Below are 6,171 nucleotides of genomic sequence, written 5' to 3'. Positions count from 1 at the left end.
GTGTGAACCCCCGCCCCGTCGGCCACGCGCAGCGCTGGCCGTCCACCCGGCAGCGGTCCTGTGCCCCGCCATCCCCACGCAGGCGCATTTCCACAGTGGCCACCACCTCTCTTGGTTCCCCGTGTGGCGGCCAGCGGTGCTCAGTGAATACCTGTCACTGGTGAAGAGAATAAACGACATAACACGGAAAGTGACTAACACAGAACCTGACACTTAGTCCCCAACTCCGAGTAAAACTGCCCGCCTCTTCTTTACACTGACCGGGTTCCTGTTGCGAGATCCATCCTCGCATCTAAAGCACATTTATAGCCATTGATTTCAACGCTGATCTCTACTTAACTGCTGACTAAAGTCAGTAAGTATAAAGTATTTATTTTTAAACGGTCGGCATTTTAAATCCTGCTTCACACACAACGTCCTCGAGGAATGTGGGCTGACTGAATGAACGGGGAGACGAGATTTCAATGCAGTGTGATAAAGGCCAAAATCTATACAAAGGACAAACAGGCGCACAGAGAAAGAAATGCCAGATAACGCTCTGGAAAGTTATGGAAACCACATGAAGGATTTAAAATGTGAGCTCTATGAATGGAATCTTTCAAAAGAAAGGGAAGAAGTAGCACAGACCAAGAAAAGGAGGCATTTCACATTCCTGACAGGTGATTCATCCAGGACACGGACTAAGAGAGAGAAATAGGGACGCTGGGGTGGCAGTGGCTGCGGGGGCCACGTCACGGAGGCCCTGGCATGCCACCTGCCATGCTCAAGGGCCAGGCGCCTCATCTCATAAGTGACTGAGCAATAACGAAGGATTCTGAGCGGGTGATCACAGTGGGTTCCAGAATTCTCTCACTCTGGTAGCAAAAGTGAAGGATGCCTGTCCAGTGTCGAGGAGACCGACGGGGCTAACTGTACTGTCCCCAGGCAATGGACGCGGGTGCCGACGTGGAAGCATCCGCAGCGATGATGGAAGGGGAGGCCGTTCTGAAAGATATTTAGAAAACAACCGACAGACACCGCTTGTGACAGGGGTAAGGGATGGAGGAGTGGACATCTGGGGCAATTCTCCAGTTTTCCGCTTCGAGTGGTCCGGTAGGGAGGAACGGCAGCACCAGCCGAAGCAGAGAGGGGACAGAAAGCCCAAGGCAGAGAGGAGAAACGATGCCATGAAGGTGCCAACGCGACGGACAAGTGGAAATGCTCAACCAGCCGAGCCGACGCTGCCAGCGGACCTGGAAGCGGACCCTCCCTGCGAAGGAGCTCTTCAAAGCCACCAACCCTTCTCCAAAAGCTGGACATCTTCACCTGTTAGATGCGACGCCATCCGAGCCTTCTGCCTCTCACCTGAGATTCGCACAGGCCATCGTTGTCACCTCTCACCATGCCACCAACTCTCTGCACAGAGGACGATCTTCACCGCTCTCAGCACCCACGTTCCACTCCCCCTTCCTAACGGCGTCCAGCTTTTTATTCACACACCCCAGCCCCACACAACCCGTGCACTTCGGGTCAAGCTGACTCAGTCTCCTACCTCAGGGGCAGACCTTGGGTGACTTTGGCCAGCAAACGTTCTCTGCCCCGGCCAAGGTCACTGGTGTACTATTAGGCGTGTGGCTTAAACAGCCCAGCCGGGATGATTCTCAAGACTCTTGCTTCCAATATTCAGATGGAAGTTCTTTCTTCGACAAGAATAAACAAGGAAACAGATGTAACACTGTGTTGTTGGGACATTAGGGTTCTTACAGCGATTAAATGAGCCAGTATATATATTAACGAATATTTGTTGAATGACTGGAAAGTACCTACAGCATTTTAAGTTCTCGGGAAAGGCGAAGCTTTATTATTTGGACTTACTGGAGTAAAGGCGGTAACAATGGAAAACCCCAACTGGGCTTGAGACAGACCTGGGCTTGAGTCCCGACCTTGCCAACCAAGATAACTTCAGAGAATAACTTTCCCTATAAAAAGGACAAAATAACCGGCCTCTCAGAGACTCCATCTATAAAGTAAATTACAATAGCAGCACCTGTCTAATGGGAGCATTGTGAGGCTTAAACAAATTAATGCACCTAAAATCAATAGGACAGTTCTCTGCTCACAGTGAACTACTATTCATTCGACAAATATCCACATACATTATTATTCATACTATCTTTTTAAGTGGTTGAACTACTTCGTTGACTCGAGATAATAGCTATTGTCCATTTGGTCAGGTCTGTACTAAGCACTTAACGAGCGTGATCATTTTTACTTTTCACAACAACCCTATGAGAAAGGACTATTGTTGTAGCATATTACAGATGAAAAGAAGCCAGAAGTAATCCAAACAAAAGACCAAAGGTAACCCAGATGATTTAAGCCCTCCCTGAGAGGACCGAGCTCACCCTGGACCGATAGAACAGAGACTTGCTACTTCTTCCCGGGCTATATTTTTCTCCCCGAAAACTTTTTTTTGATTGTGGGAGGAAGTTCTCTCATGCTGAGATATTGAAACACCTGGCAGCACTGGGACCTCGGAAAACAGGATTTTTCTCCGTGTTTATAGCAGGTGTTGGAGATACTGGAAACTTAATTAAGACTCAAATGTACAATAATACTGGATTCATTTGTCTGTTTAATTTCAGATTTAGATTTTTTGTTTGCTTTCATTTTGTTTTTGCTCTGCCTAATGCCTTTTACATACCGTTGCTAACCGGGCTGAGACATTTAATTACCCACTTCAGGTTTTAAGAGATAAAAACTCAGAAAACATTAGATCCGAAGCAGACCTTAGAAATCGTCTATCTAGCCCAGCGGTTTACAAATCATTGAGGAAATGAAGAATCTCTTCGCTTTAACCAGAGAGGCTTCACTTTATTTGTTCCATAGAATGAGCTTTCATTGAACGTTTCTGTGAAGCCAGATTCCAGGAGAAGTGTGTGTGTGTGTTTGCGTTAAACCACCACGCTGATCCAATAAGAAAACTTTAATCACTCATTTTCACACTTTACCCATGTGGGTTAACTCCATCGTGTGCCAGAGGGTCCGACGGCCAGTGGAGAAGAAGAAAAAGACGTGGCCTCCACCTCAGGACCCACGCGGTGTGATCAGGAAGGCAGACATGCAGAAATAAGCACATCCAACGGCAGGCCAGCCACCGCAGAAGCCTGCAGGGGGCTGCGAGGACGTGGTGGCGGGGGATCAGACACGCTCTTGGAGTGGAGCTCACCCAGAGTCGAGCCCCAGAAATAGGCTGGGAGAAGGAGGAAAATTCCAGGCAAAAGCAACAACAAATGCTAGCAAGAGAGAAATGGAGAGCTCAGAATGACAAACAACTGACATGGCGGGACTTTGAGATTCACTGCATGTGACAGGTACTCAATAAATAGCTGGTTAACTGATTAACTAATTAATTAATCTAGAGGAAGCAGGCCATAAAAGTGGCTAAAAGTCAGTTCATGAAGGGGCCCATGAGCCTACACAAAAAATTTAGATTTTATTCTCTAAAGTAGGAGTTGAAAATGCAAACGTCTACACAGATCTTACAGGAAATGTGAATAAGTGGGCCGGGCGTAAAACAACTGGAAACTGTGAGAACCGTGTAGAGTACCTGCCTTAGACAGGTACCATACAAGGTACGATCAGCACATAGGTGTCCAGTACGTGACCCTGGTCCTCGGGCCACACGCGTACACAGTCCTCACGATATAATGTGACGCTTGGCTCCGCTCAGGAATGAAATACAGTGTGATCGTAGAAAAGGAGCTTATTTCACTGCATCTGAGGAGATCGGGACAGTGTCGCTGATGAGGGTGCACGTGAGCCGGACGTGAGGAAGAACAGGAGCTCGTCTCTCTACTTCCGGCTACACCTGAATGCCCTTCAGTCCAACCAGGCCGGTCACCTCACTGTCCCACAGCACCCCTCGCTGTTACGCCCTCTCCCAAGTCTCCGACTCTGCCCAGGGTGCCCTGCCTCCTGTCTTCGCTTCTCCAATTGCCCTTAGAGACCTCATGAAGGCCTTCCTCACGCATGAAACCCACGAGGACCTCGCAGGTTCCAAATGTCAACTGAGAAAGTATCAGAGGCGAGAGACCGCTGACAGGCATCCGGGACACGACAGAGCGCACGAGTGCTCGGGACAGGCTGGCCGTGCGAGCTGAGACGCTTACTGGTTTGGAAGTCAAGGACTCACCGGCTCTGCGACTTCAGGCAGATCTTGCAGCCTCTGTTTTCCTCCGCAGGCTTAGCCTCGAAATGGAGGCTTAGCCTCGACCATCACAGTCTCTTTGAGTTATAAGGTTACGACTGTGATTTTGTGAAGAAATCTGATCTCTATTTCCAGTAGGATTTCCACACATCCTTATGGAATGTGACGAGTGGAAAATCACTAACCGATGGTAGCCACTGAAGAGTGTCTTCTCTGTACCATTTTAAATGTCACATAATTCCTACCTGGGATTTAAGGAACTGCATAGGTCGCAGGGTCAAGGCAATAAAGCTGGCTGTCCTGCTGCCCTCTTACTACTCTGGTCACCTTCTGCTACTCTCAGAATAGACCACTTGCGGCTCCTCCTCGGGACACTTACGATTTCATGGCGGCGAGAAAACAGAAGGCAGGTGGAGCACGGACGCTGAACATGGAGATGACAGAAACAGTGCCTGTGGCGAGCGGCACACGTGAATCAGGGGGTCGGTGAAATTACACCAAAACTCTAACTGAAGAGAGTTGTTTGTATGTGATTTCCGTTATTATAAACCCTTTGAGAAGGAATTGTTTACATTTTATCAACTTTTACTATTCGTTCATTTAACTTCATTCCGACTGGCCGTATCAGCTGTACTTTTGGTTATCAACAAATGAACCAACTCTGGCTAGAGTTAAGCAAAAAGCAGACCTATTGGAAGAACATTATGGTATCTCATGACCTCCAAGAAAAAGTGAGACGGGGAAAGATCAGATCATTTCCAGGGGTCTCAGCAGTGGGACTCCGTGGACCGTCTGGTCACAGAATTTCCTTTAGTCTGACTTCGGCTCCTGTGACTTCCACCCTGTATCTCTAACCCTCCCCATCCATTTCAGTTCGTGGGAGAGAGCATCCTTTAAACACAGCTTGGGTCAAATGTCTTCCTTAGGCACAATCAACTCTGACAAAAAACACCTGTTAGAAGAGTAACACATCACAAACGCGGCCACTGGGGGTCAGCCTGTGGAGGAGGGACCGCCTCCAGGGAAGGGGGTAAGGGGATCTAGGAAGCGACCTCGAGAGGTGTCTGCCAAACGCACATGCTTTTTCCTGCTGTGGTTCCTTCCCTCTTCTGCCGTCCCCTGAACCCCCACGCCCACCCCCAGTCACCAGACCTGGGTCGTACGGTAGTTACCAAAATCTGTACATCATCGTATACCTTGAGTGGTCCTAAAACCAGTATTATGCCAGAAACCAGATTATCGACCTATGTTCATTTTGAAACAACGACTATCGGTGTTCCCCAGTCTTGGGAATACACCTCATCCCTGGAAATCACGGAACCGTCTCATATCCAACTGCATACTTATGACAAACGGGCCTGTAGACCGGTCTGAATTTTGGCATCTGATTACCAAGGAACGACTTTCCCGAACACCTTACAGGCCTTCAGAAGTGCGAGCCTAACACGCCCAACAGCCGTGTCACTTGGGATAAAACTGCTCCCGACGTTAAAACGAAGACCAGACAACAGACACGCCAGACTCTCAGCTCCCGGCCGAGGACTCGTGAACTTGGCCGGACGAAGCGGCTGCAGGGCAGAGCTCCGCTTCCCAGTCCGGGAATCGATCGCCACCCCTCGGGGCGCCGCGGACGCCGCAGACCGCCGGGTGACCCCACGAGAACCAGCCGGGCGGAGGGCGCCTACACGCCCCAGGATGCAACGCGGCGCCCGACCCGCGTCCCTCCCGGGAACCGTCGCCCTCGCCGACCACCTGTCAGGCACACGCGGTGTCGCGGCCTCCGCGTGTCCAACCTGAACTTGTAAAAACGAAGCTGCGGCAGAGAGAGCACGACGCTTACCGCGGAACCGGACCGCCCCGCCGCCGGGGAGCCGCGGCCCGAGCGGCGTCCGCGCGCCGGGGGCGGTGCCGCGCGACGTCACTTCCGGCGGGCGCCCCGCCCCTCGGCCGCGGCGCGCGGATCCCGGCGGCGGGTCACGTGA

The 6,171-nt window shown here is 50.6% G+C and overlaps 1 long non-coding RNA gene across 19 annotated transcripts in view; it reads right to left on the bottom strand.

The window, feature by feature from the left end:
* LOC120585553 (uncharacterized) overlaps positions 1–6,171 on the bottom strand; it is a 21,333-nt gene that overhangs the window by 10,840 nt on the left and 4,322 nt on the right. For 2 of the 19 annotated variants that reach the window (XR_005648413.1, XR_005648417.1), the window contains exons 1-2: positions 2,991–5,603; positions 1,532–1,958 (exon numbers count right to left, since the gene is read on the bottom strand). The exons of 3 other annotated variants lie outside the window; for them this stretch is intronic. This is a non-coding gene — a long non-coding RNA (uncharacterized LOC120585553). 14 more of the 19 variants (XR_005648415.1, XR_005648419.1, XR_005648418.1 and 11 more) reach the window with 14 other exon arrangements.

This window comes from Pteropus medius, unplaced genomic scaffold (assembly GCF_902729225.1).
Source record: "Pteropus medius unplaced genomic scaffold, Ma_sr-lr_union100, whole genome shotgun sequence".
Classification (NCBI taxonomy): domain Eukaryota; kingdom Metazoa; phylum Chordata; class Mammalia; order Chiroptera; family Pteropodidae; genus Pteropus; species Pteropus medius.
The sequence above is the reverse complement of the archived record's forward strand: the minus strand, read 5'-3'. Positions and strand labels throughout refer to the sequence as shown.